The sequence below is a fragment of the Calonectris borealis genome, chromosome 3 (assembly GCF_964195595.1).
Source record: "Calonectris borealis chromosome 3, bCalBor7.hap1.2, whole genome shotgun sequence".
NCBI classification, from domain to species: domain Eukaryota; kingdom Metazoa; phylum Chordata; class Aves; order Procellariiformes; family Procellariidae; genus Calonectris; species Calonectris borealis.
Window position 1 is genome coordinate 13,390,207 of NC_134314.1, and position 12,182 is coordinate 13,402,388.

The 12,182-nt window shown below is 37.6% G+C and overlaps 1 protein-coding gene across 4 annotated transcripts in view; it reads left to right on the forward strand.

The window, feature by feature from the left end:
• CYRIA (CYFIP related Rac1 interactor A) overlaps positions 1 to 12,182 on the forward strand; it is a 57,518-nt gene that overhangs the window by 17,768 nt on the left and 27,568 nt on the right. For all 4 annotated transcript variants that reach the window (XR_012672875.1, XM_075145025.1, XM_075145023.1 and 1 more), the window contains exon 3: positions 695 to 763. The gene's annotated coding sequence lies outside the window, so the exon portion shown is untranslated. The remainder of the gene's footprint in view (positions 1 to 694; positions 764 to 12,182) is intronic.

The following is a 12,182-nucleotide window of genomic DNA, read 5'->3' on the forward strand; positions in this document are numbered from 1 at the left end:
CTATAAGCTCTTTTATTTAGAGAGTTGAAAAAGTGACGTTAAGAGCCAGACCTTAAGAACAGCTGTCCCTAAAAATCCTTGTGAAGGACCTGGTCCCCTTGTTTTTCTCTCAGCTTCCTCCCCCCAGCGCTTGCAGAATGAAATGATCGCTGTTAGGCATATAAATTACATTCTTTATTTCGGTAGCTTCAAAAGATTGGAATATTCATTTCTGAACTTATAACTGCTTTAACCAGACCTCTTTCAATGTAAATATTGTTTTAAATAAATGTAGCCATTATAATAAATTGCTAAATATTTTGGAAATGGGTTTGCATTTTCATTATTTCATTATTATTTCTTTTAATTCTTGATATAATGAATACCAGCACCAGTGAACGTTATTTCCTTTGGCTGTACCAGTCTTGGCAACAGCTAATTATAAAATCCAAATTAAATTGAATCTGTTCTGCAGAATTATATGGGATAAAAATTCAGTTTAAGTACCTGATCGTTTCAACTGGGCAGCATTTTTGGATGGTATTACTATAAAAGTTTTTGGAAGCTTCAAATTTCACGTTTAAAAGAATAATTACAGTTTTCCATGGATATAATCTGGTATATTTCCTTTTTAAGATAGAAAGTTTCATCTGAAAATTGAGAGAGGGAAAAGCACAATGATCCCAACTGTAATCTTGAATGTTTTTCGTGACAGACGGACGTTGAATGTTTAGCATCACCTCTTTGGATTTTTGAATGTGAATTGGAACCACTGTATTTCTAGGTAAGACATAACCAAGTGTGTGTGTGTTAAGTACCCTCTTTCTTTTATACAGGAATTGTGAGACAGCTAAAGCGTGCGATATGGTGGACTTTGCTTTGTACAGAGTGTTTATGTCTTTCTTGGATGACTCCAGTGTTATTTGGGATTTTAAACAGTAACAGTTCAGTTGTCCTAAATTTTAATATTCCCTGAGAGAAACCGCATCAGCAACTCTGCATGGTCTACCTACGTACGGGATTTAATTTTATGATCGAGTATGTAGTTGTTCGATTAGCCTGTCGCCATTCAAAGTGGTAGCTCAGTTCTGTCTGCCCCTTCTCTGGCGTCAGCACCTGTACCCATCGGGATGTGCTGGTTTAGGGAATTTGCTGCTGAAAATCTATGGGATTGCAAAGACTTCTTGGAGGATTGATTTTCTGTCAGTTTAGACCTCTGCATCAGCTCGCTGTGGACTCATCAAGTACTGGTGTCGACGCAAGGAAAGCAGTGCCAGTACTTGCAGCAACAAATTGTTGTATTGGCTTTAAGCATCTCACTTCTTTCTGCTCCAAGGAAAGGTCTGATACATGAGGAAGGCTGTGAAGGGGTTGTGAACAAGTGCAGCCTTCAATATCTGAGGAGGAAGCAGAGGGTGATAGAGAAGAGCTAGAAGGTTTTGATCTGTAGATGTAATTACAAGAGTAAATGTCACTGAAGATTACCTTCTTCCTCACAGTGAAATGCCACAGGTCGTGCCAGTTTGGCTACTCGTGTCACCACGTAGATAGGGAACAGAAGGGAGATCTCAGTGTCACACTTCACACGCGGCCAGGTTGCGGTCGGCATTGCGCTGGGGCTCCGAGGCTACAAGTCGCAGACGACGGTTCTGCTGGTCCTGGCCCAGAGGCGCTGCGGTTCACCAGCCCCTCCGGGGCGGAGGGGGGACGCGAGGCAGACGTGGCACTTGAGCTGGGTGGTCGCGGCATGTAACACTTAAAATCTGAAAGGGAATAATATCTGTCTTTATTGTGGGGAGTAAGGCGGTGCGAGATGGTAGCTTTCATCCTGTTGTTTCTCAGAGAGATGGAAGCCATCGGGTACGGAGAGGACTCTTTAAGCTAACCCTACGGTAACAGTGAACGCTGTCATTAATTCAGCTGCCACGAGAGGCATCCAACAAGCGATGCTGTGGGCAAACGACTACAAAAACTTCAATTTGTTGCAGGTAAAAAGAAGTCCAACATGGCAGCAGCCTGACTGGCTTTCTGTCAAAGCAGGTTCGCAGTACCCAAGTGGACCCAGGGATCTCAGTGGCCGTCTATCAAAGTAGAGGTGTTTGCTAATCACGTGGATGTTTGTTTGAAAGAAATAAAGCCACCTGCAGAGGAGTTTGGAAGGTGTAGAGATTCATTAATTTAAGGCCACAAAGGATTCTAGTGATTGTGGAACCGGCGCAGTTGAAAGACAGCGGTATTCCTGTTTCATTTCTCGGGATGGGTGAACAAACCCAGGTCCGAGGGCGGAGGTGGATGTGAGGGGTGGAAGGAAGACTTGTTAAAATTAAAGGCTATAATCATAGATTTGACAATTTCTGCAGTGTAGGAAATTACTCTTCTCTACCTTGTAAACTAGTGATGTGATACTTGTAAGGACTGTATACTTAACCAGTAAAGCTGCTTTGTGTATTTTATTTTTACACTTTATTTTCTCCTTTAAAAGGCCTTCCAGACTTCTATTTTGTTACAGTTGTATGGAATTTAAAATAGGAATTATGTATATGACATACCTATTAAATTTTATAAAGATAGCATTTCAACTAAAATTTAAGGCCCATTCTACTTTTTAAATGAAGGACAATCTTTCTGAGCTGGAGAGGATCTCAAAAATGAGTGCTCTGGATGGGCTTATCCACCCTCGTTGGGGGGACTGAGATGAGACAGGACAAGTAGAGTGAAAAGGAAGAGTAAGAGGAAAAATGGTAGGAATGGAGATGAACACTCTTAACGTGTCAGAGGAAACAGGAAATGATGAGAAACAAGGAGTGTGAAATGAGGAAAAGAGAGATTTGCTAAATTACGGATTCTTTTAAATTTAGTCCATAGGAAGTTGATAGTACTACAGTGTAGTTCACTGCTTTTATTAATTTCATTGGTAGGAAATAATAAACTGGTGGGAACTACAACTGGTAGGAAAATTTTTTAGTATTTTTTTTACCTGATATATTTTTGAAGTCCTGACTTCTTCTTAGAGACCTTTTACAGATATTAAGACAAATTATGTTTCCAAAATGAAGCCCTTAAATATGGCTTTAATGATTTTAAAGATTGACTCAGAAGACTATGACCAAATACGAACTGTAGAAGCATCTAAACATTTTTTTTCTAGAAGAAGAGGTTCTGAAAATCAAATCTTAATATGACAGTGACAAGCCAGTAATAATTTCCAAATACTAATGCAGCAGAAGCACAATTCTTTGTGCTCATAGCTGTGAGCTCATTGAGCTGTGCTGAAAGTCTTACGTGATAAGGTTTTTCATTTTTCTTAGTGTGAAGAGAAAGACTGAATCTCTTAGGCTGTTTTTAAAATGACCCTTACAACTGTTTTGAAAAGTATGACATGACATATTGTTTTAATTCTCCAGAACTTGAATTTTCTTATCAGATTAAATATTTGTATAACTGTGTGCAGAGATGGTTTTGTGTGTACATATGCATGTGTATGGTGATCTATTAATGTTGGTTTTTAAATTACCTTAGGGGGCAGGAGAACGTGGGTGGAAAGAGAGCAAGCTAGTTTTCATTTTCAATTTCCTGTTTTGTAAGAATAGATAGGAAAGTTTCTTAATTAAATAATATGATAGTAAACAGAAGTTGAAATATGAACTATGATGATATTATTCAGGTCTTCAGATGGTAAGTATATTCTTAAAATAGTAGCTGGTTGACAAGAATTAGGCATCATTTTCTACCAAAACTAGTGTGAGCTCTTCAGATAGCAATGCAGGGGGAGCAACATCAAACATTTAACCTGATTCAGGCAATTGAGTTGGATGCCATTTGGGAAGCTTCACTTACTGCATAAGGAGTCCGAATTGATGCTTAGGTGCCAGAATTAATATCTAAAGCTGGATCTCAGAGTGAATTTGCACTTCACTTCGAATGTGTCCTTGGGTATCACCTCAGGTATAGTAACTTTTACTAAGTTTTCAGCTACTGTGATAAAATGAGGACAGTGTGGTCATAGAAATTCAGAATGCATTTTAGAGATTTTTTAGAAAATAATTCAAAGTTCAGAAACAAGCTGATAATGTTTTACGTCTGCTACTGTGCAGTCTTTGAAAGATTGTTTTTTTATGGTCACAGATTATCTTGTACAGGCGTGTTCTGTACCGTTGCGAGGAGTACCATGTAATGAAGTTTTCAACACAGTTCACTAGTTAATTCATTGCCAGGTGTTCTACAGATCCAATGCATAAATGTGTTTCAGGGAGAAGTGCGAAGAAAGGTGCTGTGGTAACTGCAGTTTGTTGCCGTGCGTTGCTGGCCAGATGTGTTTTCCAAAGAAGTGGGCACGCTCTCAATCTGGAATTCAGCCTTAGGCCTGATTTTGGTCTGTAGTGGTAGACCGTGACTCAGTCAGAGCCTAAAATCAAAATGCTTTTCCTGAATTTTGCATCCTCAAAGGAGGAGGGTTTCCCGGCAGGTGTTAATGATGAGGTGTTTGCTAATTTACAGCAGTGAAACTTCATGAAGTTCTTGAAATTAAGGGTAGATTTTTTCAAAAGTAGCAAAAGAGACAGACTCTATTGACTTCTCCTGAAATAAAGGCTCTAATTTTTCACCAATAGCAAAAAGTAAGGCTTTGTATTATCTTTTTCTTTTAATAAAAAACTCTTTCAAAGAGATTTTTCTTTCATGTAAAAAAATTGCAAACTTTTTTTTTTTTGCAATGTTCACCTTCATTAACACAACTTGCTGACTTCCTTCCTCAGCTGCAGTTCTTCCTACACTCAGAGGTCAGAAAAGAGCAAGATCAACAAGCCACACATCTGGCTGTCTCTCTTTCCAACTGGAACAAAGAAACAATTTTTTTAATGGCTTTTTGAGTTAATTGTAAACAATTTGGTTTTGGAGTCGCTGACTTGCAGCAAATGTTTGTCGTAGGCGGATGTAGGGAAAAAGGACTATGTCCTAATGCAATTCCTCTGTGGCCAGCGAGGGGAAAAAAATTCACTTAAAAAAGGAATGTCTTGATCCTTCTAGCATTGAAGTATGCTCAGAATTTTGAGTGCCTGTGTAGGACATTTCACAAGCTTAAAATATATGCTTTGAAGAGGCAGAGAGTAGTAGTTGCTCATTTCATTTTCCTATAGTCTTTTACACAGTAATATTGATTTTTTTTTTTCCCCCCTTTATTTTCAGCAGCTGTTTACGTATGTACAAATTGACAGTGCTAAAAGACCAGGGACAAACAATAGGAATAGGGGGGACACGACTATTTTAAAATGAGAGTTCTGTTCTAATACTTTTTTCTTGTATTTATACTGTTCCTAAATGCTTTGCTCCAGTAAATGTTTCTCAAAACACTATATTCACAGTCATTAATCCTTAAGTAACATTTTGAAAACTAATTCTTAAATAATTAGTGAAACATAATACTTTTCTTACTTCCCCAATTATTGTAATTTTTTAAATGCCTTCTAGCATCATGTAGCATCAGTTTATCTAATCTGTCAGATTTACTTTTTTTTAAAGTGTTTACTCTAAAGTAAAGTAAACATCTGGTGTGACTTTTGGTACTTTCACACTTCACAACAGGAAATACTAGAATTGTTGAGGTACAGCACTTCTGAAACCCCAGTTACTTATAAAATAACTTATTATACCTTTATGTCTGTAATTTGAGCTCATATTACCCTGATATTTTGGTTGCTTTAAGATATCTGTCATGATAGTTTCATTTCTAACCTGACCATTCTGCTAAATATTTACAAATGTCTTGATGTGAAAAGTAAATTGGTAATGCTGGTTTACTAGCACATTTGACTGTTTGGAACGATGCCTAAATTTCTGACAAACTTGAATAAAATGAATCATCCAAAGAAAACGTTTTCCATCAATTTGTTTGTAGGAGGTAAAATGCACTGTACTATGATTATTTTTTGTCAAATTTAGGTGTTTGAGTTGATAATGCCGCTTAGTGGATAACAGCCTTAACTGCAGCCTTTTTTCAAAACCAAATCAGGTGGCAGACAGCTATCTTCATTTATATCGGAGTTCTCCTCCTAGTTAGAATACACTGATTGTGGCATGTTTTCAAAGAACTTTTTATTATCAACCCCATTTTAGGAAGTTTATGATAGCCAATTCAGTTTCTGGATGAAGCGTATTAAAATGTAGGAATCATTTATTACAGAATTTTAAACTTCTTATAGGAAAATAAGGATCTTATTTGCATATTTAATTTGATTGGAAAGGTAAAACAACAATCTTGGTCTTCTTGCACTGGTTCTTCAGGTTAATGAAACGTCATTGGTAGCATGGTGATAATTTTGGTGTTTTAGGCAATGCTTGGTTTTAGCACGTATGGTTGGAAGATTGGTGGCTGGGCAAACTCTGAACTAGAAGCAGCCGATTCTTCAAGAACTGAATTGAAGAGGACCCGATTGAAAGTAGTTGTGTGTTTTCTTGGATGGCGTTGTAGAGGGCATACACAAAGGGGAGTATAGGACTGGGCTGGGTCCTGCTTTAGTTGGACTTTTGTAGACTTCGAATGATTCTGCTTTGGAATATCAGAAAGGGGAGACAGATGCCAAATGTCTATTCCACCACTGTCATTTACAATTATTACTACTTGAATTTTTTTTTTTTATAAAAACTCTTCTTTGCTAAGTAGTTTGGATGGTAGTATTAATAACTTGGTGTATTTGATATAAAATTTAAATATATAAAAATTCAAACTATCTGAAACTAATGTATATATGCATATATATAGTTTATATTGTGTATATAAATACATTTTTTCTAATATCAGTGGATCAAAAAAAAAATCCATTCTATAATAAAAGAATACTATCCTCTGCAATTTAACATATGAAACATTGATTTAGGTCTTTCCATTCCTTTTCAGTCATTAAACTGTGTTCTTTGAACTTTTTTTTCGCTAAGTAAATTCCCATTACTTCCCATCAACCTCAATAATCTTCAGTCACTGAGCATTTTTTTACTTAATCTCTCAGGCTTTTCTGAAGTTTTCAGTAATGCCGTTTTCATTAGTAAGTCGGTTGAATAAACTGCACCTAAAATAATGATTGGCTCAGAGAAGAAGGAAGAAAATTCAATTTCCAGACATGTTTCAGGTCTGTATTACAAAATGGTTTTATTAATGATGAATATTAACACATTTTTTCAGAAAATTTCTATCTTCCAGTTGTTCATCATGGAAGTGGGAATAATTGAGGTGTTTTTCTGCCCCATCCCATCCTCCAGAGAGCTCACATCATCTAAGTCATGAGCTAAGAGGAATCCAAGTATTAAGACCCCATTAGCGCTGAAATCGCACAGGCGTTCTTCCACCCCCCAGCTCCGTACACCGTGCTGTTGTACAACGGCTTGTGCCTCCGGACACCTAGAGCAGATGGCTTTGAGTCAGCAAACAAAGTTTAGTGAAGTTGATGATTTTAAGCTTGATTTCTATTATCACGTTATAGTTTTAATCCTGACTCATGTATTTTTTTTTTCCTGTAACAAGCAACTATTTCTCAGTTCTTGGTTAAACATGCTGATGTGCAGCTCTCTGTGTACCTGTGTGACTGTACGTACGTTACGTACATTTGTGTGTGTGCATGTGTCATTTTTACACAGTTCAAGTTTTTTAACAAGTTACATGGCTGTTTCTAAAAATATTTTTAAATGAGCTATTTAAATAGTTGTTTATAATTTCAATTTTTGTTAGAAAGTAATGAATGATGCCTTTATCAGGGTTTATTTCTTTTACATTTGACTTAGATCACCTCTACTGAAGTGTGAGTGGGGAGTTAGTTACAACTGATAATGAAACCAAGGAGGCTCTTAGATCATTTTTATGTAAAAATAAAACTTAAATTTTGCTCTAGATCTAAATATGGTATCCGTTCTATAGTTTCTAGTTCTAAAAGGGTTGATTTGCCTTTCAAACAGGAGTATTCAACGGAGGTAATAAGAAAATACTGAATGTAACTATCTTGCGCCATTTTTCATGGCAGATAATTGGCATTTTAAAGCTAGCGTATCTCTTCCCGTGTATCTGGGTTTTAGTCAGAGACTACAAAAGGAAAACCAGGTTTCTTCTCTCTCAACTTTTAGTCTGCTGCTTAACTTCAAAAGAAATAATGCTAATCGAAACTTCTTGAATAAGGGCAAATAAAAAGGGTGTTTCTGTTCACATGGAGAAAACAGGACTGCTGCCAGGGGCTGACGTGCCTGCGTTAGGTGGGGATGGGATGCCCCGTGAAGAACGCTCACCAGCCCCGGGACTTCGCTCCCTGCTAAGCCTGGTTACCCATGCGCTGTCTAAAGTTCCAGCAGAAATGACGGTTTTCATAATTTCTGATGCAGTCACAGTTACTTTTGAACTAAATTCCAAGTTTCAGTGGGAGGAAAGGGAAGGCAATATAATTTTTTAAATATTGTTACTTGTTCTGAAATGTAGTTATTAAAATATTATCTAGGTTAGTTTGGCTTTAGTTAGAAGAGTAAGGATAAAGGAGAAACTTCTCTACTGATCTAGAGCAAAAATTCAGGTTGAAGCGCGCATCCCCTGCAGAAGTAAGTTACCGCTGGTGATTCACTGCGTAAACTAGTGGTTAGAGCTAGTCGCGGCATTTCACTTGGGCGTAGCGGTAACGAGCGTTTCAGGTAGTTCACCGGTCTTTATTCACAGCATAGCTTCCCCCGTCCTGTGTGTGAAAACCTCTGGCTCCTTCTTCGGTGGGCCGGGGCCGGGCCGGGCCGGGCGGGGGGCGAGCGCCGCCGGCCGGGTGGTGCCCGCGGCGGAGGCAGCCGGGCGGCAGCAGGGGGCGCCCCCGCCCCGCGCCCCCGCCCCGCCCGGCGAGCGCTGGTCTGTGGGAGTTCGGGGCGTCTCCTTCGCAGGAAGCGCAGCCGGCGGCGTGGTGGGGTTGTCAGAGCAGCTGTGCAGCGTCCGCCTGTGCGGGCGCTTAGCTTTGCTCACGTGGCCGCGCAGTACTCTGGTTTTCTTTGTAGGCTTGTGCATCTTGTCACGGGCAGGGAGCAAACTGTGTCGTAAATGGGCTTGTGATTAATCCCCATCCACATTTGTCAATTAGCTAAAAACAGATTTTATAGCAAAGTAGGAGTAGGATATAAAGCCACTACTGTGCATCAATTTTATTGTCTTAATAAAAAGTTATCGTGCAAATTTCATTGCTAAATTAGGGATCGCTTCCAGTAGTGATCTGAATTAATTACTGCGGAGCCTGTCAGGGTCAGTATGTTATTTTAATTTTCATTTACACTCACAAGAAAGCTAATTTTTAATTAAAAGGATGGTTTTAATTCAGCACCATCCACAGTACTCCTTCCTTATTTGTCATCTTAGGCAAATACCAGACGTGTTAATACACCAAAAAAAGTTGCAGTGTTTTTTAGCAGCTCATGTTGGGGCACAAAAGCTTGTTTGGCATTCTGTGTAAGTAAAACATTATTTGAAAATAGCTTTACTAGGGAATGCGCTTCTTAAAGTATTAGGCACTATGCAAAATGAAGAATCTCTTTATGTTTACATCATTAAGAGGGCTAATGTGCTTGTCTATTAACTGAATGCAATTTTCAAGGCAGGCTATTTTGCAGAAAAGTGCCATGGACCCAGTCTGCCCCTATACATTTTAATGAATTGAGTGTTTAATGTGAAAGAATAGGAATTAATAAAATAATATCAGAAGGGATTAAAAAATGACACAAAGCTAATTAAGAAAAAAGGAGGAGTTTTGCTGGAATTATACTTTTCTGTAACTCCTGCATAATTACAGATTAGACTAGTGTTTTGGAGAAAATCTATTCTTGTTCAGTATTCAGTCCCCTCATCCCTTAGCTTGACTGTGAGAGCAATCTTTGAAAAATTCTGGAGTTTAGCTACTTTCTAAACTGCTTTATGTTTAATTTATAGTCCAGTATAATGATTAAATATTTTTTCCCTCAGTCTTTCTGCTTACCAGTCCATCTGCATTTGTGGGATTGATTTGGTTTTTTCCTTGAGTGGAGTATTTTACATTTGTATTTACTGAGCTTCTTCTGGATAGTATCTCCAGTTTATCAAAGTGATTTTGAATTATGATCCTATTTTCCAGAATATTTTAATTCCCTTCTACCTTAGTGTGTATTTTAAAAGGGTATTTTCTTTTTCCTCTGTCACTAATTAAAAGTATTGAACAAAACCAGATCTATACAACAGATACTAGATACTGTTTGAAAATACCATCCTCTTTTTTCCCAGTAAACCAGTGACAACTACTTTTTCAGATTTTCAGTGTTGCAGCAAATTTATGGTATTAAGTAGCATTTTCTCTTTTCTCATCTCTAGTCATTTGTCAAAGCTCCCTCCTCTATATATTTCTTTACTTCCTTCAATTCTTCTGAATGCTTATACGGGCATATTGATTTCTAAGTCTCCATTTTGTCTATTTTGTCCATTGGAATAACCTGTTGTGTATTTTCTTAACTGTTGAGTTTCCTGTGCTCTCTTATCCAAGAGACCTGTTCTTCCAGATACCTGAGATTACTGAAACTGCTTTTTTGAAATCAGGATCATTAGTTTGCTGTTTTTTCCTTTTTTAGTAACCTCTGCTGTTTTTAATTCATTTCTCCTGTATTTCCATCCCTATATTCAGTTGATTCTCCCCGTAAGTATCCAACAAGTCTAAAACAGCCATATCTCTGGCAAACTCTTCTGTGTTCTAGAAAGAACATTTATCGTTCCAGGAGCCTGTACAGATACATGGTTGATTAACTCTCCTGAAGCTTCTTGCCCAATTCTGTTATTCAGGTACCTCCATAGTTCAGCAAAACCTTCTTTACCACTTTCTTGGGATTAGGTGGCTCTCAAATTGCTGTCTTGGGATGATACCAGTTTTTCTCCTTTACCCTCACCCAGAGACACGTAGGAAGGCTTTCTTTTACCTTTTTCTGAAATTTTAACTTACAGAAAAAGAAAGCATATATTATCCTCCAGTCTATTTACAGTGGTTTTTTGAATAATTTTTTTTCCTTAGTGGAACTCTTGCTATTTCCATCAACAGCATCGTGACGCAAATTGGTCAGCAAGTTTTCATATTTTGTGTAACGAGATATTAAATAAGACCACTATTACACAAATGGAAGTATTTTAAGCTAATAGCAACTAATCCCTACAAAGATCCACATTTCATCTTTAATTCCTCAAATCTTGAGCTATTTATACATATAGTCAGCCACAGCTATCTTAATTCCAGTAATGTCAACATGTTTCTTTGATCAGAATTAATTGTCTGCTTGGTATTTTAAGACATTGTTGGACTTCTCTCCCCTTTTCCAGAAAACAATACTTGTAAAGACTGCTACAGATCCATACCTTATAGATTATTACCCTCCAAACCAGAAATACAAATTTAGCCGGCAAAATGCATTATGTCCTACGTACTGACACATTCAGAGCAGATCACTAGCAAATACGCAATAAGAAATCCAGTCACTGTAGGATTTATGTCTGGCTTGACTGAGACTAGATGTACTGTTTTGGCATTTATGTATTAAAAAGAGAAGTAAAATAGATAAAGAACAAAGTTAACATGCAAAGACTTATCCCCATTATCAGCTGGCACAAGAAATAACTTGAAAATAAAATCACTCTGAGGAAAGTCTTTACCGTAGTTGCACAAAGAACTAGAATGTGATGGTTTTCATCTTGTTTTTTTTCAGACACTTGCATTGGATTTTCTGTGAGTATAGTACAAAATACTCTGTGTGGTATAGTCAGAAGGTTGAATAATTGACAGTCATTAACAGGCAGAAAGGACCAGCAACATTTTTTTTCTGTTTCTGATTTTTCACCTGAGAGTCCTGTTTCTGATTTTGTATCTAAGAATGTATGTGATCTAGAATAGATTTTTCACTCATATTCACAAATCTTGAAACCAGATGCCTTTTCAAATGCCCAAATCCCTAGATTTCCAAAACTGAGTGTGTTCCAAGATGGTTTATTTCCTTTTTCGCTATGATTTTGGTGAGAGAAGACAAGGAAACTTTAAGAGGAAGATAATGATGTGGCTGCTCTTCTCTTACAAGAGTTTGGAAGAACTAAGTCAAACTCGACCTGGAAAAAAATAAAGTGGTTTTGTTTTGAAGGAAGAAACACTTAAACTAGCCAAACCTGTTCTGTTTCTGTTAAAGTTATCTCTCTCCTGTGTGGC